At 45.9% G+C, this 26,973-nt stretch overlaps 1 protein-coding gene across 5 annotated transcripts in view; it reads left to right on the top strand.

The window, feature by feature from the left end:
* The window catches only part of FOXP4 (forkhead box P4), a 305,951-nt gene that overhangs the window by 55,421 nt on the left and 223,557 nt on the right, over positions 1–26,973 (top strand). Inside the window, exon 1 of one of the 5 annotated variants that reach the window (XM_078644735.1) lies at positions 2,560–2,690. The exons of the other annotated variants lie outside the window; for them this stretch is intronic. The gene's annotated coding sequence lies outside the window, so the exon portion shown is untranslated. Of the gene's footprint in view, positions 1–2,559; positions 2,691–26,973 lie in introns of those variants that run through there. 5 annotated transcript variants of the gene reach the window in all.

The following is a 26,973-nucleotide window of genomic DNA, read 5'->3' as shown; positions in this document are numbered from 1 at the left end:
AAAGTTGAAAAAACTCACACGGTCTATTCACAGAGTCGAATGAAAGCTCTAAGAGTTTTAAAAAATGTTAGAGAGGAACTGGCTTGCAGCACTCTATTGGTCATTCCCAGTCGCTATAAGATCACGTGATAGATCTTGTGCAGAAAACATGCGGAGGGGTGGTGGCCATGAAGAGACCCCATAGGCAAAAAGTATGGCTTTCACACCTAGATTAACACTTTGAAGAGAAAGTAAGCACTTCTCACTTATGCCAAACTTCAAACAAGGATGGCCATCCTGAACCTTTTCAAATGTCAAAGATCCTGACAAAGATGTGGAGAGAAGATGCTGTTAACCGTCTTTTCACCAAAAGCTACTGGTCAAAATGTATTAGTATTTACTTAATAGTGTTCCAGATTTCCTAAATTAATGGCGGGGCCCAACACCTCATCAGAGGTGATAATCTCTACTTTGAAACACACTATTTTTTATTGTTTGGCATTCTCCACTATTGTGAAAACTGACTTGTCAACCCTTCCCAGGGAAAGAATTCAGCGACTTCACAAGGAAGTTAAGTTCCAAAGACAAGACCGAAAGATCACACTCTTGTGGCGGCAAGCCAATGTTGAAGTAATGCTTTTTATGGCTAGTGTGAAAGCTCTGCAAATGGTGAAGCTCACACTCCAATCACTATCATAGTTACTGTGCCAAACACTATGTAATTCCAGGAACATCCCTCGCAGCACACATCAGTATCTCTTGCTGAGTTGATGTTCAATCTGAAAATTCACACTACTATTTTGTATCATGCTGGTAACGCTAAGTCCGGAATCGCTCGTGAAATCCAACTAAGGGATGCTCTGGACAAAGACGAGATGAAGTATTACGCAGACAGACACCGAGCTCCCAAGATATCCCACTGGCAGTAAGGTACCAGAGTATTTACTAAGTCAAAAAGCCAACGAAAGAAAGATTCGAACTTTGATCCTCATTCCTGTGTGATTATCGATATCAATGGCTCCATGATTATTGCTTGGTGAGATACACCATCACTTGACATTCTTACTTCAAGATTGCAGGGAGAAGAATGTGGAACAGAAATGACTGATGAAGCTTGTGGAGGAGGCAGTGATTTGGATTTGTGAGCGTTCAATGTGAAAATCCTGAGAGTGATTCCATGCCCACTGAAGATCGGTCTGCGAACAATTCCTTATGCTTTTCGAAAACGCCTGTGTGTTTGTTGTTTTACTGTGTCCCCTTGTTGTAATCCCCATCCTGTCATGTTACCTCTTCTGAAGTGGGTTAGGCCATCCCTTCCTGTGCAAGACCTAGAAGGGTCATCCGCCTTTAACAGCGCCTCATCACTGTAATGGACTAGTGTGAGACATGTGTTTATGTTGTTGGGTGGAGTAGTGTTGTGGAGACCTAGCTCTCTTGCGATTCCCATTCTCCCACCGTGGTGACGAGTTTTCGGGATTTGTGCTGGGGCAGGGTTATGCGTGTGAGGCTGAAGGCGGCAGAGACCGAGCCAGCGAGCAAGACAGATCACTCTGAGCATGTGTTGCAGATCTGCGTCTGAGCTTCCCGGTGCGGGCCACTGGTGAGAAAAAGCCTATTGTTGTACCAGATACTTTGTGAAATACTGTTATTGAATTCTGGTGTCCGTATTGTCGCCATAAAGGCAAGGAAAAGAAGAGAGAAAACAAATCCAATCCCTCCACAGTACAACAAATCTTTATAAAAGATCGTGGCAGCACTCCTCATTGGGGTCCTTTCTAAATTACCAGGCAGAAACGAAAAATACCAAAGACCACTTCCCCCTCCTCCAAACCGCTTCCCCCACTCTCACCCCCAGCATTAGTTTCATTCCTCATTCCCGTTTCTATCAGCTGAAAATCAAACCTGAAAAAATGGGTTGCCCAAGTCATAACCTGGAAATACATTAGGGCAGACTAGAGTGGCCTGAAATGCCCCTGCTCTCTCTACAACCTTGCTTTTAATTGTAGAGGCCATTTCCATTGCTGGGCCTTATGGAACTAGTTCTCATAGATGTAGTATATGCTTACTGCAATAGTATAATAAATCTACAGGGTTGGTGGATGCTTGTCATTTGGTTGCAAGATGCCATTTTAAGGTTGAAAGGCGCCAGTCGTTGGGTTGACTGATGCCTTTTTGTGGGTTGGTCAATGCTTGTCATGCCAGTTTTGGGTTGGAAGTGCTTATTGTTGGGTTGGACGAAGCCTGTTGCTAGAGGGTTTGTCTTTTGAAGTTATTGGGATTGGTTAACCCATATCTTTTTTGTTCGGATATTGTTTTGTTCTGGCATTGTATACTTTCTGTTGGTAAATGTGCATGCATGAAAGGTATCACTTAGTAAATTCTTGCCTTTGCGTCCATTTTAACGCAGCAGATAACATGAGTATGACTCAGTGGACTGTGAGAGGCCCCTCCTCTGCTCTGCTCGGAGTTGACCAAAGAGTAAAACCTGTTAGTTATTAACTAGCCCAAGCAGACTGCTCTCCAGGCTGCCACCCAGCAGTGCACGGGCAAAGCAGCCACCGAGGACTAGCACCGCCCACTGTCATACAGGCTGGGCGCGAGACCGAGGGCCACCGTAGCCTGATCGCTGCTCTTTCAGCTGCCACCCAGCTCCAACATCAGCTGCTGCTCGTTTCCAGTCAGTGAATTGCTGCTCCCTGTCGGCGTCTATGGTAAGTTTTCTGCATTGAGAAGGAACCCAAACAACCGTGAGTACAGCAGTGAGTGCTTCTTTGAAAGTGAACTGCTAGACCAGCGACTACACTTACCTGACCAGTGATCCAAGAAGGGGAAGCCATGGCTTCCTTCAAGCGCTGCCCTCTAGGCGCGTGAACAGGCGTCTCTTGTTTGTTCACTGCCTGCACTGAAACTCCACCAGCGGCCACAGATGTGCAGTTTGTACCAGTCCAATACTTATACCACGGTATGGAGTCTCGTTTACAACAGCTCCCTGGAACCCTCCCTTGTTATAGGCTCCACTTGGGCCTGATGACAGGTAAAGCAGGTACCGGTGTCGTGCGCAGCATGTGTGCTTGGATAGAGAGCTCACTCCAAAACAAAAACCCTTAGAGACCACGAATATCTGCATGCAGAGGGAATTACTCTGTTCCTCACCCCTGCTCAAAAGTTGCACAGGTATTTATTTGAATTGAAGAACAGCAGCAAATGCCAGGTTTCATGAAAATCGATTGATTCACAAGAGAGAAATGTGTTACTGGGTATAAGCTACAAAACTATATTCTTTTTACCATTTAGTATAGAACAACTCAGGAGACTTAGCACTGATTAGATATACAATATACTATGTTATTGGTATTTTTCTAGCAGACATCTGCCACTTATATGGCCTTGCAACACTTCTGGTGGTCTACCGACTTTCCAAATTGTTCCAAGTTTACCACTGCAGAGAGCAGACTAATTTTGTTTGTGGAGTGTTAATATAGTGAATTTGTCAATTTTCTCTGCTAGTTCCGCTGATTCTTCTTCATTAAGCTGCAGGTGAACGATTTTGCTGTTCAAAGGGCCATCTAGTGAAGAGGGGCAAAACGTTCCCTTTACCCCGTCCTGCATCTCTAATATTCACCATCAGTAAGTTGTTCTAGAATGAGGCTTTGAGGAGATCTGCTTCGGGTTTGATAGCTTTTGTGACTTAATTCACCGGATGGCTCCATTAAAGCTAAATGGCAGAGGACTTTCCCAATTGCTTAGGTATCTATTCGCTCAATAGGCTTTTCTGTTGCCTAGTGAATGAAGATTTTTATATGGTGCTTTTTTCATTGCAATTGCAGTTGGGTACCATGGTAGCAGACTAAAAGGCGTATCTGGCTATGTTGGATATATGTTAGTGCAGTCCAATAATATGAACTAAACATTGGACCTGCCACCTAACAGATACTGGGTAAAATGACTAGTGGTTAGGATGGATGGTACTGAGGTGGATTGAATAGTCTAGGATTATAAAAGTGGCCATATTGACGAACTATTGGCTTCGGGTTAGGTGCAGAATCAGTAGCCGTGTGGAATGATTGGGTGGGGCAGATCTTTTGAAACACCATATCTGGGCTGAGGGTGAGTAGTCAAAGAGGTAGACCCCAAATTTTTATGACATATCAGAGATACGTTAAGATAGTGTCTGATTTTTATGATTCTGCTTCTTTTGAAGTGTGAGGTGAATGCAGTGTCATTGACAATTCCTTGCAAGAAAGATGGGTTGGTGAATTACGTAGTGCTCTGGAAGCCTGCTTAAAAAGAAAAAATGAGGGAAGCGTGGCATGCAAATGTTTAATAGAGAGCATAATTACCAGGAAGTGCTATCCGACCTATGAATATGAGTTATGTATAACATATGCCTGAACATCTGTGCTATGCTTAGGGCTGTTATTTGCTACACATGCATTCTACTGGTCTTGCCAGAGTCGCTCGCATGTGATGCTGTACCAGGAAGCAGGCTCTGGGAATCTCTTGAGCACACAATCCTCAGAGTATTGTCAAGTCACAGATCTCACCTTGCACTTGCTATTGGGCGTGGGTCCAGAGGAGACAGGATCACAGAGTGCCCAGGTGGCTCACATTCTGCCTACTGTAGTATGGGCATCTAAAGGCCAAGTCTTTCAGATCCTGTTTGAATGCCACAGGAACAAGACAGCAAAGGTGCAGAGGGTTCATTTGCAGGTCAGGAAAGACGTCATATAGGAATGAACGGGTCTAGAAGGGATTTGTCCAAGAAGGGCAAGGCCTAATTGTTAGGTTGATAGCGGCTTAGTTGGCAAGGAGCAGAAATTAATTGGACTGGAATTACCTCGCCTTGAAAGTGCCAGGGCTGGGCTTTAAAGAGCTGGTTGGTCAATGGCTGCCATACCGGTTAGGTCTGGAAATGCCTGTCCCCGATTGAGGTTTGGCCTTGCATGGTTTGAACTAATAGAGCAGCCAGTGGCTGACTCTTAAATGGCTGCGTTGAAAAGATAGGCTGGAACAGGAAAAGGCTGAACTTGGAAGTGAAAGGACAGAAATGGCTGTTGCTGGATTGGCTGCATTATGGTATTCCCATGCGGTAGTGGGTTGTGACACTTTCTCATTGCCCTCATGTACCAATCCTTTCCCGTGCCAGGCTTTAGCGACACACAACATGGCTATGAAATGGAAGTGCAACCCCTCCTTGCGCGTCACTATTTAATTAGGCTCCCTTATTAACAAAACTTGGCATTGAGCTTCTACTGCCCTCATCTTTCCTGGCTCAGAATCAATGGCTTTCATATGCTAATTAGGGAGTAATTTAATTTCAAAGGCCGCAATTAACAAGGGTGTTGTGGACATGCTGTAGTTAAGCGGCGTAATCTAATTTGCATTAGTAACAAGCAGGGACTAATTAGAGCTTAATTAGACACTTAGCTGCTCTCATGTTTACCTTCCTAATGAGATGGAGTGGGCTGGCTTTCCTTTTTTTGTTTTTTCTAATTCTTTTCGAGAGGTTGGCAGGCGGCGGGCCGCAGTGGGTATGTCGGTCGCACACTGCGCCAGCGTGTGCCCATTTGCCATCAATGCAGAGCCTGCAGTGGCATCGTATGCAGGTATGCTGGCAGGCTAGAAAGGTATAATAGTGCACCTGTCTCAGACCCACATATTACCTTCATGTTATGAACTTGCCATAGTAGGCTGACTCAGCCTTTCATCATTTGTTACTCAATGAAATGACCACAGATCTGATTACTTCAGAACTTTGATATTGAATGGATGCTTTTAGTTGACTGTTTATAGACTCATATGGCTCAATTTTCTGTTCTCAAAATATGGAGCGAAGAGAAAAGCTCTTGGCTTATACCAAATGCTGTCTAGAGCCTACCTCAGTTCTGTGACCCTTGTATACAGATGCCGGTCTCCACTTTTGTAGCACAGGGTTGTTAATCAAGTGCAGCACAAATTAATACAAATTATTAGGCATGCTCTTCTAATCTATTAAAATGTGCAATTTCAACATCCAACCCATATTGATTTAGCAGTCCAAAGAGGATGATCGTTCAACAAATGCGATTGAAGCCGACCTGTTTTTTATTGAAGTAAATGGCGCCCAAAATGTATCAAAATATAATGAGCTGAGGATGGATGTTGACCTATGACTGAGCCAATATCCAATGAGCTGTTTTGTCGTGCCTGTCTGTGCAGAGGAAGCTGTGACGGTGCCTAGTAGATTTCCATTGGCGATTGGAGGATGTCAGCTGCTTTTGTGAAGTGGTGGGTGAAAGCGTGTCGGAGAGGTCGTTGAGGTATTTGCTCTCCGTGAATGAAGGCTCATCGGAAGTCTCTTTCTTGTGAACAAGAGTTTTAGGGTCCTGCTTCTTAAAAACAGTGTGTTAAAGTGCTGTCTGCTTGTGTGTTACATCCTTAGCAGACTTTGAGCTGCCCTGGGTACTTTAATTGCACCTATTTAAAAAGCGTTGGGGCGCTATTTGGAAAATCTTGGCTCGGCTTATGGTAGATGGTGGAATTGTCAAGAACGTCAGCTTACATTGGAATCGGCAACAGCAGGTGAAATTGTTGGACAGCGCATCAAGCGGGTTAGTAATAAGTCACTCCATGTTGATAGTGAAGTCACAGCTGAGACCCAAGAAATCGTAATTTAAAAAAACTCAATGTTGTACTAATTAAATGGGTAGCAGGGACGCACAAAGAACTAGAGCCAAAGTAGACCTAACCCTGTCTGCATTGGTAAGGGCCAAACTCCGGTCCATGATTGTCAAACTTTCTTCTGCTCCACATTAATTAGAACAGTTATTTTGTTCAGTGTATAGCCATTGGCTTTTCAACTCCATATATGTTAAAAAGTCCAAAATATGGTTGATGGGGTGGAGAAAAATACCCATCTTACTCCAGCCTGAAAGCACCTTCACTGGCTTCCAGGGTATTGAGGTTAAGAATCCTCCTACCTTACAGAGCAGTCTCAGACAAAGGCCTGCTGTATTTGAAACCAGCTTTTAGCAGATGTTCCCCAAGGAGATAAGTCTGGTCTACAGATAACATCCGAACAATCCTATGAATAGTTTAGAGGACGAGGTGAGGAGAACAAAAAATGGTGGGTTTCCAGGAAGGTAAACTCTGGAATGCAGTTCCCCAGTACATGCAAGTGATGGAGCAATATCAACTATTTAGGATCTCTTCTAAGTCTTTCCTTTTCTATGAAGCCTATGGCTAGTCTGCTCTCGATTACACTGTGCCCAAGGAGATGTGTATTGCAACTTAAAGAGGTCTTTGGATTGCATTGTGTCCTGTAAACAAATCTCTTGGCATAACATAATGCACAACCTAAAATGGAGTTTAATTCTGAAGTCATGTCTTATTTATTTATTTATTTATTTATTTTACAGATTTGTAGAGCGCATGGCTGCCCTTGAGCGTCCCAGCGCTAGTGATAGATCAGAGGAGATTGAGAGGGAGATCGGGTTTAGGGAAACAACCAAGTCTTGAGTGCCTTACGGAATGGAAGAAGGTTAGGCTGAGCTCGAATATCTGGGGGGAGTGCGTTCCACAATTTGGAGGCATTGTACGAGAAAAGTCGGCCGCCAGAACGAGCTTTCCTAATTCTGGGCACTGCTGCCAAGTTTGCCAGTGAAGAACGAAGGGTTCTACTAGTTTTGTGGGGGGCAATAAGGTCTTTTAGTATGGGTGGGGCCTTACTGTGCAAAATTTTGTGGGTAGTACATAGGGCTTTAAAATGCACCCTTTCTTGAATGGGCAGCTAATGCAGTGATTTGAGGGCTGGTTTGGCTGAGCAGCGACTGTGTGTCCCCGTGAGAAGACGGGCAGCGGTGTTTTGCACAGTCTGGAGTTTGGTCAGCACCTTGTTAGGGGCCCCTAGATACAAGGCGTTACCATAGTCCAATCGGGACATCACAAGGCCCTGAATCAATAATTTCTGTGATTGTGCTGGGAGCAGGGGGAGGCTTTTCCTGGAGGTCCGTAGAAGACCATAGCAGATTCCAGCTGTTTTTCTTGCTTGGGTGGAAAAGTTGAGGTCCTCGTCCAGCCAAATCCCTAAACTCTTGATTTCATGTTTAGGGATAGCGGGCGTGCCCATACAGGGAGGCCACAGGGATTCTGGGCGAAAGTGTGACTGGTTGCCCAGAACCATGATCTCTGTCTTTTCGCTATTGAGCTTAAGATGTGATCTGTCCATCCATTTTGTTATGTCACCAAGACAGGTATAAAGATCAGTGGGAGAGTGGTCTTGCTGATTAAGGGATACCACCAACTGGGTGTCGTCCGTGTAGGTTAAAAGCTTAATCCCAAATGGGGCGACAATCCTTTCGAGGGGGGATAGGTACACATTAAAAAGGGTCGGGCTCAGAGATGAGCCCTGAGGAACCCCACAGTGTATGGGTGTTGACTTGGAGGTGAAGTTTCCATCTGCAACCTGAAAAGAGCGGTCCCTCAGAAAAGATTCCAGCCAGGATAGGGCAGGCCCTGAGATACTCAGCTCCTTAAGCCTATGGACCAGTGTAGAGTGGTTGACGGTGTCGAAGGCCGCACTGAGGTCCAGGAGGATCACTGCCACTGATCCTCCTGAATCAATGATCTTTCTTGCCTCTTCGACCACCGCCAACATTGCGGTCTCCGTACTCTGACCTGGTCTAAAGCCTGTCTGTGAGGGTTTAAGAAGGCCATTGCTTTCCAGGTAGTTGGAAAGTTGGCGATTTACGTATTTTTCAGCGATCTTACTGACGCCTGGTAGGAGGGAGATCGGACGAAAATTACTTAGGTCAAGGGGGTCTAAGTGTGGTTTTTTAATCAGGGCCTTAATAATTGCCTTTTTCCAGCAAGGTGGAACAGTGCCGTGGGAGAGCGAGGAGTTAATCAGATTTACCATGGGAGGCAAGATGGTTGGGGCAACTGATTTTAAGATGTTAAGAGGTGCGGGGTCCAATGGGGATCCACTTTTTATTGATTGTAATATTGGCGTTAGCGTCTCTACTGTCGTGGGAGGGAACCGATTCAGCCGGGGCTCCAGAGCTTGGGGTGTTGGTTTGGGTAGGACGTGAGGGGGTGGTTTGTCTGGCAATTGTGGGGGGAGTGAGGTAAGAATTTTTTTGACCTTAGAGTCAAAAAACTCGGCTAGTTCGTTACACCGGCTCACAGAGGGTTCCACGGGGGAAGGAGGATCGGGTGTTTTTAAGAGTTGTTTTGCAATTTGGAAGGTCTCCCTAGAAGAATTGGCAGATAGCATAATATTTGCTTCAAAATAATTGGATTGTGCTGTTTTAATGACTTTTTTGTATTTGATAATCATCAGTTTATATCCTACCTTTTTGATGGGGTCAAAATTTTTTCTCCATTCTCTTTCCGTCTTTTTACAAAGTTTTTTTGCGAGGCGTACTTCCTCGGTGAACCAGGACGAGGTGATTTTATCTCGTGGTTTGCAGGTGGATTTTTAGGGAGGGTTTTATCTAGCGTCTCTCGAACCCATTTAGAGAAATCTGCATCAGCTAATGCAGGATCCGAGGCTAAGGGAGGGGCGGATAGCTCCAAGTTATACTTCCATTTTTCTGGGTCTAATTTAGCCCAGGAGCGTGTAAGTTTACTGGATGGTGGTCTGGAGCGGGCAAGGATGGAAAATCGCCAGTTTAGTGTTATTAAAAAGTGGTCGGACCATGGTATAGGGGTAGGGCCTAAGATTGTAAGGTCGGTGATGTTGGAGAAAATAGGGTCCAAGAGGTGCCCTAATATATGGGCCTAATATAGTATATGGGTGTCTTATTACTGGTGTTTTGATTAAAATGTTACTTCTCAGATATGAAGTCTTAATGTTTTTGAAAAAACTTTTCAGTAAGTTTTTGTAATATTGACATAAAAAACAACAGTCATAAGTACATTTGCCACAATCTAAGTGTAACATATGTTAGTTCTAACTGATGCAATTGTGTCTCTAAGGTGTTTCCACCATATAGTATTATTTAGTACGGGCGGGGGTACTGACGCCATCTTGTTGCTTTGTTTTGTATCAAAGGGTTAAACCATAACATCTTCCTGTATATGCTCTTCGTGCTTCCAAATTTGTTCCCGTTTTTGGGAGGCATGCCCTCACACCACACATATTTTTGCAGCCTGCATACACCAGTCCATACCATTTTTACACAGTTCGAGCTCCAGGCAATTTTAAGTTATGCACCCCATTATCTGACCACGTTTTGCCTAGCTACCATCAGCACCAGGGAGCATAGTATTTTCGGGCATTTGGTTGAAATCTCTTTAATCCATACACGTAATATATATACTTTTGTGTTGTATTCTGTGATAACCCCTGCGACACCGGAGTGTAATTTTGATATCCCATCAGTGTCATAGTGCTGACTCTGATGTCACATCTCAGATATGAGGTGTTAGATCTTATGTCGCACCTCAGTCAGGGAGTTCTGATATCACGTGAAGTATGGAGTTGGATGTAACATCATGCTTCATATCTAAGGTTTAACATGAACTAACTCAACACCTGAAGCCTGACATCTGAACTATTTCTCAAAATGGGTTTGAAACTTTGCCACGGGCACAATGCATTTAAATATTGCAGTTTCGTAATTTAAAACGGTGATACTGCCTTGGTGATACAACGCAGTTCAGACTCTTGTAGAATGGGATTCAAAAATCCTCTTCATTATGACCTTTTAGTCTGAGGGCACGTGTAGGAGATGTATTTGGGAAGCTGGGTGGTAGATAGGAGTCCATTTTTGGGGAGTGAGGGGGCGATCATAAGGGGAGGTTGAACGGCTGTGAATAGAGGAACGTATGAACATAAACAGATTCCTCATGGAAAAAAATATAATTGTATTGTTCAACATAATAAAGTATACACCTCAAACTTAATCACCGTTTCCCAGTTCACCGCGACAAGTTCTTATTTAAATCATTCGCGATAAAAACTGAGCAGCTGCACATCACCTGAATTTGGTCCCAGAATAGCATTGTGTCACCGATCTACGTATCCTCTTCATTCATCCACTTGAAAAGGAAGCTGAAAAAACATATTTTCAAGGAGCACCTTGTTCACTACTGTTAAGGAGCCACCTAGCTTCACACTCCCAATCCACTCGCCCTTCCCACAGCCGCTCTTTACATTGTCTTGAATCATTTCACCTGCCAATTATATATACAGCGTCTGTTGCACACTAGCTGCTTTAACTCATCCAGACCTATGTATTTACACAGATCTCAAAAGCAATCCATTCTTATTTTGGGGCGGGTTACTTGGTGTCGTTTTCCCATATGGTATGTGAACACTTGAATAGGCAGTAGGCTAAGGAAGTGGTTGGTTGGAGTCCTAGGTAGCACCCACGATCTGATTTGGAACTACAGAGCAGTAAATACAGTTGATCTATGTAGAAAGGAGACCGTGTGATCCTTTAACCTAGGGCCAGGTGTGGCATAAGACGTTGTGGTACTAGTTCTTCATGTGTATAATATGGGTATGATTTAGCACGCTGCTTTTGGTGTGGTGTAAAGTTTGAGGTGACACTGCCTCAGGAGTGTAGCAATGGTGTGGGGGTTCCTTCTAACTCAGGTCAGTTGTAGTGTTGAGGCAGTGGGATAGCAAGATATCAAACCATGAGTAGCGTTGTTGTGATGTGCTCCTTGTGCTTTAGATGTGGGTCTGGGCATGTGATCCCATCACAGAGGGGGTGCAGCTTTATTGTGAAATTGTTTCCTTGCATAAACCTCCTAGGTGAATAGGTTCTGACGCCTCTGTTCAAGCAGAGAGAGGTACAAGTGGAGTTGTGAGGAGTTTGCACCTTTTCAGGCCAGGAGTAGTGTGATTGTGATCTCAGCACATAAAAACTAGTATAGAATGAGGTGAAACAATTTTAGTACTCCAACCGGCTGTAATGTTGAAGGTAATGCAGTTCTATTCACCTGATGTTGGATGTAACCTTGAATGTGTCATCCCACTGCCTTGTATGTGGTGTTGTTGTGGGTGATCTCATCCTGGTGCGCCAAGTTGGGTTTACGTGATCCAAACATCTGAAGCCAGTTGAATCCTGTGTGTGATGAGTCCCACAGCCTCAAGCTGGGTCTAACAGTGGGGTGATGCGGTCACACGACCTTGTGCCTGTTCTTCAGGGTGAGTAAGTTTAGAAGGGTTCTGGTCCAAGTTACTCAGGTGAAGAGTAGCATGGGAAGGGATGTCAGTCCTGAACAGGTGTAGATTAGGGAGTGATATAGTTTATATGCCCAGGTCCAGGTATAGTACTTGCCTGTTAGATCACCCTCTGCACTAGAGGTCCTTAATAAGCACGTTGTTGGCACCTCAAAGGCCTCCTGTCCTACTGAAGGCCGTTATACATACGTGAGTCAATAAGCCTAAGAGCAATGTAATGGTCCACTGTGTTAGACAGGAGCAGATTGAGAGCTACTGGTGGATTGCTGGTTCAATTGGGCGGGAAAAGGGCTTGAAATTTCTCAATATCTGCAGTTTACTAAGACAGGCACCAATATGTTTTTCTGTGTTCGGAGAAGAGTTGATAATCTGGAACATCAGTGCTGCTGATGTGTCTGCAGTGCTTATGGGGGAATGACTAGCAAGTGGATAGGAATGGTTCTGTTATATTAGGTGTGTGGTCCGGGCCTATCTGTAGAGTCTCTGCTTTTGTGTCACTTTTACTAATATTTTGCGTGTCTGATGTGAATAATTATGTATGCCTTTTGCTATATTCCATGTCAGATGTCTGGTTTGAGTGTTCTGTTAGTCGCCATGATATGTCTGATTTCACTGATCTGCCTTCTTTTGACTGCGGCATCATCTGCAAATCCATCAGAACAGGCATCCTCCACCACAAAGGCCCAATCAGACTGGAGAGAAAAGAAAAAAACAAGACAAACCTTTTCCTTTTATCTACCAAAGACCTGGAATGACATCCATGTTTGCTTCAAGACCACCTCAATCAACCCTGTGCCAATTGAAGAAAAAGCAGAAGACATAGCTTTTTATATAACAAGCATTTGCAATGCAATAGGTCTCGCGTTTACGAGAGTTTGAGCTATTGGCATTGTAAATGACAATGCCGTTTATTTATGTGTTGGTTTTAAAACAGATAAAATAAATCAGAAAACAATATAACCTGTATCACAGCCACCTTTTAATACTTAAATTCTTCTGCTTGTCTGCTGCATTTGATACTGTAGACCAAGCCACCTTACTTTCCTCACTTAACACTCAGGATATTTTAGGACTATCCACCAAATGGCTTTCCTCCGAAATATCTGGCTGCTTTGTTGCCTGGACTTCAAACTATCTTCACTTCTAGTTGGCGCCCCTCAGGGTTCATTTGTAGGTCCTATCCTTTTCTGTCAATACCACTTTCCTTGGTGACATCATCTCTTTATTTAGATTCTCATATGATCTCTATGCCATGAAAAATTGAAATCCTTTTCACTTTTACTACTTTCCCACCCTTTGGCCAGTTAAGCAAATCTGACTGTCTGAGCATTATCCCCCAGTGGATGGCTCTACTGTTTCGACGTCATGTAAGGTAGAGGTTATTTTCTTTTCTCATCTGTACCTATTTCTGTAACTTCCTCTATGCACTTCCCTATCCACACTCCAAATTTCATATCCTCCACTACAAACCGTGGCACTGTGATGCATGCAGCGATGTCTCTGTGTGCACATGCCTGGTTTGAGTTATATTCCTCTTCACATTGACATGCTATGTCTGGTTTGAGGGATTAAGCTCTGTGTGCCACCATGTCATGTTTAGCTTGAAGGATGTTGCTCTGTGTGTCACTCAGTGGTCTGGTTTGTGCTACTGTTCTATGTGTCACTCTGCCACGTGTCTAGTTTGAAGGATAATGCTGTACATGTAGCCATTTCAAATGTTTGGTCGAGACATAGTGTTAAACATACCAATATGTTACAAGTCTGCAAGGAAAAAGAGGGGTTGAGGCAATGAGATACCGCACTTGCCAACAAAGATATTAGGCAGAGTATAAATATTTATAACGGTGCAACAAACCCGAAGTACAGCCCCTCTCTACTTCCAACGGAAAACAGCTTTCAAAACAAAGTGATAAGTGGTGGTTCAGAACTCAAATTTAGTCGTTGTGTTAAGTAAAATGCATTTAAGGTTCAGAATAAATTTTCATTCTGACCACAACAGCAGCGTTCATAACAAATTAGCATCCAACATGTAATTAATACATATGGAGAAGAGTTCTTTGTTCAGTAATACTTCATTTGTTTTCTTCTATTAAAAATGCTTCAATGAGTAATAGCCACAGTAGCCAAGGCTTTTCGTCCAACAAGGACTTCTTCAGGGCTCTGACTTATTTACGAACATCGCTAATTCCTCAGAATATGTTTTTTTTTTTATTTTTTAAAAAAAACCTTTATTGAGAGACACGGATAAGTACAAGCGCAGGCCTACAACCACAGGGGCCGGCCGCAAAATCAGGAGATGCACAAAGGAGCAACATCAATGTGTACGATAGAATGAATACAGGATAGACGTGGAATAAAGTCGTTACACAGTGAGCGCCAGGAGAAGAAAGGTTTCATTTTATGTTATATAGAGGAGGCAGCAACCATATCTATCAGGGCGTCATGCAACATATACGGAAAAAGAAGGGGGGGGCGGGAGGGATACAGCCCCCCACGCAATCAGTTAACCACCGTAGGGCGAAGCCCAGAGACATCCCACGCCCCTCAAAGATGCAAAATCAAAGGACAAATCATAGCAAACAAATAAATCGGACGCCACATAGACAGCCCTCCCGCCCCGAAAAAGGAGAAAGTGCAGACACATACGAAACGAAGGAGCAATAACAAAGGGACACAGCCCACCCCCTAGAAAAAGGCAAAAAGGGACCATAGAACAAAACAAACTAAAATAACAAACACCCCCCCACCCTACATCACTGCAATGGCTATGGCCTACCCCACTAGACAGCGTGCCTGTCGCCCAGAGTCACCCGAAATATAGAAGAAAGCGAAAAGGAACAATAACAAAGAAAGAGAAAGGAGAAAAAGAAAGAAGGAGAGAAATATAAAAAGAAGAGAAGAAAAGGAGAGTGGAGGAGGAGAGAAACAACCCGTACCCGGGAAACAATACTCGGGCCGCCCATCCCTAGACCCCGCCATTGATACAAGATGAGCCAGAACACCCCCGGCTAAACATCAACATCCCAGCAGTTCGAGCAGCAACACTTTTAACCAGGAAGGAAACATCCTCTATCCCGCCCCCCGCCGCCCAGCGCCACAACAAAGTCCAGCCTCATAGTACCGTCCATCAACCCCAGTCCCGATAGTATACAGTACCACAGCAAGTAATCGGGAAAGTTCAACCCTGGCCCCTGCGATCGAGAGTCTCAACGTTGTCCAGTTGCTCCGCAGTCATCGGAAACGGGACAAACCACCCGTGGGGTCCCAGCCGATCAGAACGCCGTCCAACAAAGTCCGTCAAATCCCATGTCATATGGGCAACTGCGATAGAAGTGCAAGCCTCACACTGGAATAGCTCATCCGGCCCGGGCAGTAGAAGCAGCCGCAGGATGGCGCAGGTAGCGTCTCCAACAATCCACCACGGAGCGTCCGAACATGGCGTCCGAGAATGAGAGCCCCCACACTGAACCAGCACACAGACCTCAGACCGCTGCATCCCCGGCGCGGCCAGCAGCAGGGGAATCTCGGGAACAGACACCAACATCACCTCCGGGCATATCGGGTCAGACAGCCTACCAAAGTCGGGCGCAGGATGAGGGTCAGCGTCACTCGGGCGGAAATGTGCTTGGTCATGCAGGGGCACCACAGAAAGGACAGCATCCATATTGTGCCCCAGGTCACCGGCATAGGCACAAAACTCAGTACGAAGAGTATTCAGGGCTTTCAGAATGTCCGCAATCCGCACCGGTGCCGTAGGAGGGAGGGATGCATCAGGTCCATAGACACGGGGCTCAAAAAATCGGTGCAGCCCACAGGACTGCCCGTCAACGGCACCCTCACGAAGCCGAGCACCTCGCCGGCACACTGCAGAGCACCATCTGGCCGGGGGCACAAAGGGAACACAGACCATGTTACCCCAAGCGGGTGAGAGCGCCGCGACCGCAGCTGCCTCGGCATCAGATGCAGCCCGGGCGCATGAAAAACGAGCTCCGACGGCTCCGTTTCCAAAATGGCCCCCTCCTCACCATAAAGCGGGACAGGCAGCAAACAAAGGCATCAGGGAGCCCGGGCGGTGATACAATGTTGCGATCGCAGGCAACATGCCCCTCTCGTTGAAAGGCGTAGAACGGAGAAAGGTGAAACACTGAATACAGCCGCCGCTCTACGTCGGCCGGCCCGGAGCCGGCTGCAGTGGCCGCTGTTGTCGTGGGCGATGGCAGCCACTCCAGGAGAACAAAGACCCGTCAGCGCCAGGCAGCGTACGGGAGAAGGCGAGGACGCTCCATCGTTTGCACTGCCGGGAGCGCTAAGTGAGACACACCAGCGGAGTCGGGGTCACCTCCCGAACCCGAATACAGCACTTAGGAACAGGATCATCACCAGGATAGGTCGCGGGACGGGAGGGAGACGAGCAGGTCGGCGGAGCCGAAGGATCAGGCGGCCATCATGGCTGCAGGCTAGGCTCCTCCCTCCTCCTCAGAATATGTTGACATGTGAATGGTCCAAACGTTGTCATTTTGTTCAGTGCAAGAGTTGGAATACGTTTGTCCCCCTAGGGAAATGCATTCATGGCGACTGCTTCTAACAGAATATGTTCTTATGTCAACATATTCTGAGGAATCAGCGATGTTTGTAAATGTTAGAAGTCTGGTTTGAGGGATATTGTTCATTGTGTGTCCATGTCACATTTCCATTTTGATTCTATTGCTCTGAGTGTCACCGTAGTGTCTTATCTGGAAAGGCAATTCTTTCTCATTCGTATAGATCTAATACCGCCAAGATGCGAGGACCATACTGAAAAGAAGTCATAGAGGGGCACATACATGTGTCACTGGGGACCAGCATTTACTATATTGCGGTCTTATACGTATACTTGCTGTTGGGATGATTGTTCCCATTTGATCTTGCATTAGCGGTAGAGCGTTGTCATACTTACTAAAGTTTCCAGTACATATTATCCAACTCGACCTCTCCGGCGTGGATGCCGGTTTGGAAGTTTCACCGCCATCCCGTCTACGAATTCTGCAGCATCAACGTACAGCGTCTGTTACTCCTTAAAGATAATACACTAGACCAGTACCTTCTTGCTGAACCCGACCGGGTTGGAATTCTCACCGGTTCAGGGATTCTACACACCGTCGACTTTAACTTTAGCCCTGAAGAGTCGGAGACCACTGTTTCTCTGACGAAACACGTGTCGGCTGGCTGTTTTTGTGCTGTGACATATTAAAGGAACCAAGAAACCTACGTCGAATTTTGTCCTAAATGTGTTTGGACTACGCATACACTGTGTAGTTTTATTCTGTATGTGTGCACAGGACTGTTGCTATAATTTCAAATATATTGCTCTGCCAAACGCCATGCCATGTCTGGTTTGAAGGATATTACTCAGCATGTTGCCTGCCGTTCCTCAATTGGAAGATAGTGCTCAGTGTGTCATCATGCAATGTCTGGTTTGAAAGACATATCTCTGTCATTATGTCACATGTCTGAGGATGTACCTCTGCCTGTCATTATGTCACAAATCTGGTATGAAGAAGTATGCTCAGAATGTGGCCATGTCGCCCGTTTGGTTTGAAGAATATTGCTCTGTGTGTCTACTTGTCGCCTGCCTAGTCTGAGGGATTTTGCTGTGTGTCTCCATGTCACACGCTTGGTTTGAAGGATATTGCTTTGCTTGTCACCCTGTCATGGCTGGTTTAAAAGCTATTATTGAATGTGTTGTCATCCCAAGTCTAGTTTGAAAGATATTGCTCAGCGTGTGGTTATGTAACGTGTCTGGTTTGAGGGACATTGTCTGCTTGTTACCCTGTCATGTCTGGTTTGAAGGATATCGCTTAGTGTGCAATTCTCTCTCTAGTGATCCCTCAAGCCCCCCAGGCATCAGTCTGTCATGCTTCTCATTAGCTGGCATAGTTTGTTGGGGTCTCTCCTCTGGGGGAGTTAGACCTAGATGTTAGCCTTATGCTGATGATTGGGAGGGGTAGGTGGGGGGGCGCGGTGGACACAGTCCAACACCTGGGTCCTTGCTCTTTAATACTGCCATAAAGCCCAGGCACGAGCTTCTCTCCACAGTCTGCAGCGATCTGTGTCCAGTTAGATGGTGGTTGAAGATTTTCAACTATCATCTTTTCACAGGTGTAGGGCAGGAAGTTGCAGGGGGGTTAGACCTTAATTTTGAGGCAGCACACTCTCGCTCATGACTCTTTGGGGGCAACTCTATGTGGGTAGGGGATGGTTGTCTTAGATGGTTGCCCAAGATGGCCACTGCCTTAACGGGTGCGTAGGGCGTTGGTAGGTAGAGCACAGATGTTATGATACAGTTGTTACCAGATGGTTGTCAGTCATCTTTGAATATTATGCATTGCTCTGAGAAATACGAATGCCAGCCTTCAGTTAAATTGTTGAACTTCTGTATATAAATTATTTACTTTGTAATAAATATGGCTCTATGCATATCCACATACGATTGTCGTCTGTACTCTTCAGGCAGGGATGGTAGACAAGCCTCGCTAGCTCCAATGTTTGCTGGAATTATGGATAGAATAAACTTGCACTTTTCTATTTGAGTAATTTGTAAGCAATCAATATTGCTGTAGTGTATTGTTTGCTCTTGTGATATGTGATTTTATACTGCACAAACTCAAAATAACTTACATTCATAAACAAACCTGTAAATTCAAGAAAACTATAGAAAGAAATTCCTAGCTACCCTAGTGCTTTTTTTTTAAAGAACATGTATAATATACCAACATACCATTGTACAAATGACATGACCTGATAATTGCAAAAGGAAATTCTTTTTGCAGTAATACCGAAAACATAGAACCCAATGGGGCAGTGGCGAAAGTTACATCAAAAGGTGCCGTCTCGGACGGCTCAGAAAGAGCAGTTTTTCAAATGAAGCCCGTCCGGCCAGAAGAGGCCGGCAGTGCAGGCCGGCGAATGAATGGTTAATCGACCGGGTGCAGGGTGCCTCCGCCCGAGGGTACACACTGAGCCGCCAGCGCACAACATTGCAGCTCCAAGTGATGGGATTACACTGCGCCTGCTGCACGTTTCATGCGCACGCTCAGGGACCGACACAGCCACGGCCTGGACCCGCGTCTGTTTTGCGTGGCACCGGCAGTGTTGAAAAAGTCCGAGCACAGCCTGATATGCGTGGATGTCATCATAGCGTGGCACGTGCTGCCCAGGCTTGCGCACCCTGCCCCTCCCAGCTCGAAGAAACGGCACACCAGTCCGTGGCTCGTATCTCGACGCACTTCTTTGGGTTGTATTTAGTACTTGCAAAACTGCACAGAAATTGATAAAAATAATGTTGAAGCAGTGACATTGGACCTAGCATTCATTGCAAGTCACCCATCTGCTGGGTAACACTTTCTTCATTTCACTTATTACAGAAAAACAATAGAACCAGCATCTTGCGCTGGAGTGACCACGCCGCCCTTGAGCACTCATTTGGAGGACATATCAGGACAACCGTCCAATCACAGGCACGCCGACTCAGCCCCTCTCGCTTTCTGAAGACCCGTGCGGACCCGTGCCGGTCCTCGCTCCCAACATATCAACACCCTCAGGCCGCAGCTTGCAAGTTGCTTGGTACTCTGAGCGTAGGGCCACGGGCCGTGCTTTGTTCTGTGAGATGATGTTCTCTGCTGTGGCTAAGAAGCCATGGGATTAAAGGGTAGAGCCCTCTGCCTGGGAGCAGATAATACTCGGCCCTCCATCACAGCAGGGCGGGAGTATCCTAGGCCTGAAACGGTTTGTATGTCAAATGGACAGCAGATGAACTGTGAGAGCTGGGCTACGATGTAATACTCCGCAATGTGGGTAGCAGGCCTGAAAGATAAATATCTGCCTGTGAAGTATCGGACTATGCGTAATGCCTGTACGGTGAGTGTCGCGCAAGGGTCTGCACTGTGTACAGTGCAGGGTTACTGTTGTTCACGCGGTCAGTCCACAGGGTAATGTTCTGTACTGAGACGATTCCCTGTGCTACAAATATCTCAGTATGGGATATTCTGCACTGAGAGAATCTGACAGTACTGGGAACGTGTTCTGCGTGGCGATTTTAAGGCCACAGCATATTGCCTGCAGTGCTATGCACCATGTAATAATATTCTGCACTGCTTTTTCCAGGCTGTAAGTTAGCATTCTTTATTGTACCGCCTTCCGAGGATACTGTTCTGTGCACTGCATTATAGGATAATGTTGTGCACACCGAGATTTGGCAATAGGATAAGCCTGCGCACAGAGGGTTCTGGCAAGGCTGTGAGTATCAGGCAACAGGACAAAAACCCAGCCGCTGATGAATAGTCTGTACTGGATCAGCACTGGGAGCATCGTGACATGCGTGGATGACATTCAACACTGCATTCTGCAATGCAAGATTAAGGCCATATTGTAAGGTGTGCGCCCAGTTATCCGGCTATGGGATAATGGTCTGCACTGTGTGTATCAGGCAACAGGACAAAAACCCAGCCGCTGATGAATAGTCTGTACTGGATCTGTACTGGGAGCATCGTGACATGCGTGGATGACATTCAACACTGCATTCTGCAATGCAAGATTAAGGCCATATTGTAAGGTGTGCGCCCAGTTATCCGGCTATGGGATAATAGTCTGCACTGTGAGTATCAGGCAACAGGACAAAAACCCAGCCGCTGATGAATAGTCTGTACTGGATCTGCACTGGGAGCATCGTGACATGCGTGGATGACATTCAACACTGCATTCTGCACTGCAAGATTAAGGCCATATTGTAAGGTGTGCGCCCAGTTACCCGGCTATGGGGTAATGGTCTGCACTGTGAGTATCAGGCAACAGGACAAAAACCCAGCCGCTGATGAATAGTCTGTACTGGATCTCCACTGGGAGCATCGTGACATGCGTGGATGACATTCAACACTGCATTCTGCAATGCAAGATTAAGGCCATATTGTAAGGTGTGCGCCCAGTTATCCGGCTATGGGATAATGGTCTGCACTGTGAGTATCAGGCAACAGGACAAAAACCCAGCCGCTGATGAATAGTCTGTACTGGATCTGCACTGGGAGCATCGTGACATGCGTGGATGACATTCAACACTGCATTCTGCACTGCAAGATTAATGCCATATTGTAAGGTGTGCGCCCAGTTATCCGGCTATGGGATAATGGTCTGCACTGTGAGTATCAGGCAGCAGGACAAAAACCCAGCCGCTGATGAATAGTCTGCACTGGATCTGCACTTGGAGCATCGTGACATGCGTGGATGACATTCAACACTGCATTCTGCAATGCAAGATTAAGGCCATATTGTAAGGTGTGCGCCCAGTTATCCGGCTATGGGATAATGGTCTGCACTGTGAGTATCAGGCAGCAGGACAAAAACCCAGCCGCTGATGAATAGTCTGCACTGGATCTGCACTGGGAGCATCGTGACATGCGTGGATGACATTCAACACTGCATTCTGCACTGCAAGATTAAGGCCATATTGTAAGGTGTGCGCCCAGTTATCCGGCTATGGGATAATGGTCTGCACTGTGAGTATCAGGCAGCAGGACAAAAACCCAGCCGCTGATGAATAGTCTGTACTGGATCTGCACTGGGAGCATCGTGACATGCGTGGATGACATTCAACACTGCATTCTGCACTGCAAGATTAAGGCCATATTGTAAGGTGTGCGCCCAGTTATCCGGCTATGGGATAATGGTCTGCACTGTGAGTATCAGGCAACGGGACAAAAACCCAGCCGCTGATGAATAGTCTGTACTGGATCTGCACTGGGAGCATCGTGACATGCGTGGATGACATTCAACACTGCATTCTGCAATGCAAGATTAAGGCCATATTGTAAGGTGTGCGCCCAGCTATCCGGCTATGGGATAATGGTCTGCACTGTGAGTATCAGGCAACAGGACAAAAACCCAGCCGCTGATGAATAGTCTGTACTGGATCTGCACTGGGAGCATCGTGACATGCGTGGATGACATTCAACACTGCATTCTGCAATGCAAGATTAAGGCCATATTGTAAGGTGTGCGCCCAGTTATCCGGCTATGGGATAATGGTCTGCACTGTGAGTATCAGGCAACAGGACAAAAACCCAGCCGCTGATGAATAGTCTGTACTGGATCTGCACTGGGAGCATCGTGACATGCGTGGATGACATTCAACACTGCATTCTGCACTGCAAGATTAATGCCATATTGTAAGGTGTGCGCCCAGTTATCCGGCTATGGGATAATGGTCTGCACTGTGAGTATCAGGCAACAGGACAAAAACCCAGCCGCTGATGAATAGTCTGTACTGGATCTGCACTGGGAGCATCGTGACATGCGTGGATGACATTCAACACTGCATTCTGCACTGCAAGATTAAGGCCATATTGTAAGGTGTGCGCCCAGTTATCCGGCTATGGGATAATGGTCTGCACTGTGAGTATCAGGCAACAGGACAAAAACCCAGCCGCTGATGAATAGTCTGTACTGGATCTGCACTGGGAGCATCGTGACATGCGTGGATGACATTCAACACTGCATTCTGCACTGCAAGATTAATGCCATATTGTAAGGTGTGCGCCCAGTTATCCGGCTATGGGATAATGGTCTGCACTGTGAGTATCAGGCAACAGGACAAAAACCCAGCCGCTGATGAATAGTCTGTACTGGATCTGCACTGGGAGCATCGTGACATGCGTGGATGACATTCAACACTGCATTCTGCAATGCAAGATTAAGGCCATATTGTAAGGTGTGAGCCCAGTTATCCGGCTATGGGATAATGGTCTGCACTGTGAGTATCAGGCAACAGGACAAAAACCCAGCCGCTGATGAATAGTCTGTACTGGATCTGCACTGGGAGCATCATGACATGTGTGGATGACATTCAACACTGCATTCTGCACTGCAAGATTAAGGCCATATTGTAAGGTGTGCGCCCAGTTATCCGGCTATGGGATAATGGTCTGCACTGTGAGTATCAGGCAACAGGACAAAAACCCAGCCGCTGATGAATAGTCTGTACTGGATCTGTACTGGGAGCATCGTGACATGCGTGGATGACATTCAACACTGCATTCTGCACTGCAAGATTAAGGCCATATTGTAAGGTGTGCGCCCAGTTATCCGGCTATGGGATAATGGTCTGCACTGTGAGTATCAGGCAACAGGACAAAAACCCAGCCGCTGATGAATAGTCTGTACTGGATCTGCACTGGGAGCATCGTGACATGCGTGGATGACATTCAACACTGCATTCTGCACTGCAAGATTAAGGCCATATTGTAAGGTGTGCGCCCAGTTACCCGGCTATGGGATAATGGTCTGCACTGTGAGTATCAGGCAACAGGACAAAAACCCAGCCGCTGATGAATAGTCTGTACTGGATCTGCACTTGGAGCATCGTGACATGCGTGGATGACATTCAACACTGCATTCTGCACTGCAAGATTAAGGCCATATTGTAAGGTGTGCGCCCAGTTATCCGGCTATGGGATAATGGTCTGCACTGTGAGTATCAGGCAACAGGACAAAAACCCAGCCGCTGATGAATAGTCTGTACTGGATCTGCACTGGGAGCATCGTGACATGCGTGGATGACATTCAACACTGCATTCTGCAATGCAAGATTAAGGCCATATTGTAAGGTGTGCGCCCAGTTACCCGGCTATGGGATAATGGTCTGCACTGTGAGTATCAGGCAACAGGACAAAAACCCAGCCGCTGATGAATAGTCTGTACTGGATCTGCACGGGGAGCATCGTGACATGCGTGGATGACATTCAACACTGCATTCTGCAATGCAAGATTAAGGCCATATTGTAAGGTGTGCGCCCAGTTATCCGGCTATGGGATAATGGTCTGCACTGTGAGTATCAGGCAACAGGACAAAAACCCAGCCGCTGATGAATAGTCTGTACTGGGTCTGCACTTGGAGCATCGTGACATGCATGGATGACATTCAACACTGCATTCTGCAATGCAAGATTAAGGCCATATTGTAAGGTGTGCGCCCAGTTATCCGGCTATGCGATAATGGTCTGCACTGTGAGTATCAGGCAGCAGGACAAAAACCCAGCCGCTGATGAATAGTCTGTACTGGATCTGTACTGGGAGCATCGTGACATGCGTGGATGACATTCAACACTGCATTCTGCACTGCAAGATTAAGGCCATATTGTAAGGTGTGCGCCCAGTTATCCGGCTATGGGATAATGGTCTGCACTGTGAGTATCAGGCAGCAGGACAAAAACCCAGCCGCTGATGAATAGTCTGTACTGGATCTGTACTGGGAGCATCGTGACATGCGTGGATGACATTCAACACTGCATTCTGCACTGCAAGATTAAGGCCATATTGTAAGGTGTGCGCCCAGTTATCCGGCTATGGGATAATGGTCTGCACTGTGAGTATCAGGCAACAGGACAAAAACCCAGCCGCTGATGAATAGTCTGTACTGGATCTGCACTGGGAGCATCGTGACATGCGTGGATGACATTCAACACTGCATTCTGCACTGCAAGATTAAGGCCATATTGTAAGGTGTGCGCCCAGTTACCCGGCTATGGGATAATGGTCTGCACTGTGAGTATCAGGCAACAGGACAAAACCCAGCCGCTGATGAATAGTCTGTACTGGATCTGCACTGGGAGCATCGTGACATGCGTGGATGACATTCAACACTGCATTCTGCAATGCAAGATTAAGGCCATATTGTAAGGTGTGCGCCCAGTTACCCGGCTATGGGATAATGGTCTGCACTGTGAGTACTGGACCCTGGATTGTGAGAACTGAACGATGCTAGGTGTTGCCCAGCAGAGTAATTTTCATGCCACAGGACAATAACTGCATTGTGAGGACCATGCATCTGCAGCGTATCTAGCCGTGGGGTAACAGTTCGCACTGAGTACTATCAGGTAATGGTCTGCGCTTTGACAGGCTATCGGATAGTATTGTAGCACGAGTCATGCTCTGCGGCCATGCTCTAATGATGGTCTGCGCAGTGGGATTCGGTCATTGCCACAGAGGGGTGTGGTTTCTGGTGCTGAAGTAGCTGGAGGTTGGTTGAGCAGGTCACAATTAAACTACACTACAGAACTGTCAAGAAAGTGAACCGTAATCCTAAAGCTTTGCATTACCCAGGAGCATCTGTAAATGATCTTGTGGTCGTAGTACTGCATGACATAAATATTACCAACCACAGATCCCAGCCAGCCTTCACCCTCTCAGGTGTAACTTCATGGATCCTCTCTGCCCAGTTTCTTTCAAACTGCTACACAGTACACCCTCCTCAAACTAGTCTAGAGCAGGGAGGGCTTTCGGCTCTCCTGACCTGTGCAAATGGAACTGGTGAACAGCAGAAGTATAATATAATATAATGATTTGTTGCTCTGATTTGTGTTTAACAGATCACTAACATTCAGAAAGAAGTTAAAAGGGCAAGCTCTTATTTACACATTACCTGAAGTAAAGTAAAAGATGCACAGAGATATTTAGGAGCTCCTTCATGTTTAAAGATCTTGTGCAACAAACATACAAATATGATCTGAAAAAGTGTATTTCTGTAACATGCGGAATCGTTTCACCTTAGCATATCAGATTATATCATGTATTAACAGGCATTTATTAAAAGTAACCATTTTAAAACTTAAAAAAACCAATCAAGCCCCACCCTGACGACAATGCCAGTCATGAACCAAGAGGCCAGTCAGTTGTCATGCACCCTCTGTGTTGCCTTTACTTTTACTTTACTTTAGGTTGTTATACATGGCCCAGCATTAGGCTCTATTAAATCAAATGCAAGAGAGGGTTTTGTACCGTGCACAGCCTGAGTTCATGTACTTCAAGGTACTCGTATGTGGAAATGAAGAAAAAGGAAGCAAAGTTAAACAATAGCCTAGGATCGCACAATTTCTTCAAGCGGGGTAACCTAGCTTTCCTTGTTTTACATCTTGCAATTCCGCCACTAGATATATATCACGTTCCCTCTCTTGTTTTACATCAAAAGTTAATATGGTTTCTTTAATACTTGGTGCACGAGGTTAGAGTGCAGATGGCAGACTGAAGCCCCATGAAGGCTTGGCTCGTTTTGACTTGAGGATCCGAGAGCAGCAGGAGCTAAGCCTGGCGTTTGGCTCCAGGCTTCAGTTGCTCACCCGCCTCTATCACATCATTGCAATTAAGGGGACAAAGACATAGTAAAGACGTGATTTGACAATCGTCAAACGATCTGGCGAAGCTGGAACCCAGCAGCACAGTGAAAGACTCCTTGTTTCAAGGTCCATAACAACTTCTCACTACACCACATTTAGAGCGTGTACTATGAGACTTGTTGTCCTGTCCCCTTGGGTAAAATTAAAGGTTTGCTAGTTTACAGTCCTGTGTTGTTTCTTATCACATATTTACAACCAGTATTTAGTTGGATTTAAGTTCTTCCTATCTATGTAAAAAGAAATAGCAATACAAATATATTCAAAAAGTGATTGCCCAAGAGCACACAGTTTGTCAAAAGAAGAGGCTGGGATTAATAAAAAACACGCGTTCTGGTATCATAGTTTCCATCTTGCTCGTTACACAACAACTTGGGCGTGTAAGTGGTTCTCAACCAAGAATTGCCACTGTGCCAGCATATTTTGGCAAAGTGGTAAAGGCAGGATTTAATTTCAATCTCCTAGTGCCATGGCTAAACCTTTCCCACCGTTTAATGTTTAGCGATGGAGTTTGGGTGTTGTCCACCTGAGTGAATTTCACTCCTTGTTGAGGATCTTTGTCAAGTAGTTTTTATACCACGTGCTACCTTAAATGAGCCTGTTTGCAACCATTCCTGATGTTTA

This window comes from Lissotriton helveticus, chromosome 5_1, assembly GCF_964261635.1.
Source record: "Lissotriton helveticus chromosome 5_1, aLisHel1.1, whole genome shotgun sequence".
NCBI classification, from domain to species: Eukaryota; Metazoa; Chordata; class Amphibia; order Caudata; family Salamandridae; genus Lissotriton; species Lissotriton helveticus.
The sequence above is the reverse complement of the archived record's forward strand: the minus strand, read 5'-3'. Positions and strand labels throughout refer to the sequence as shown.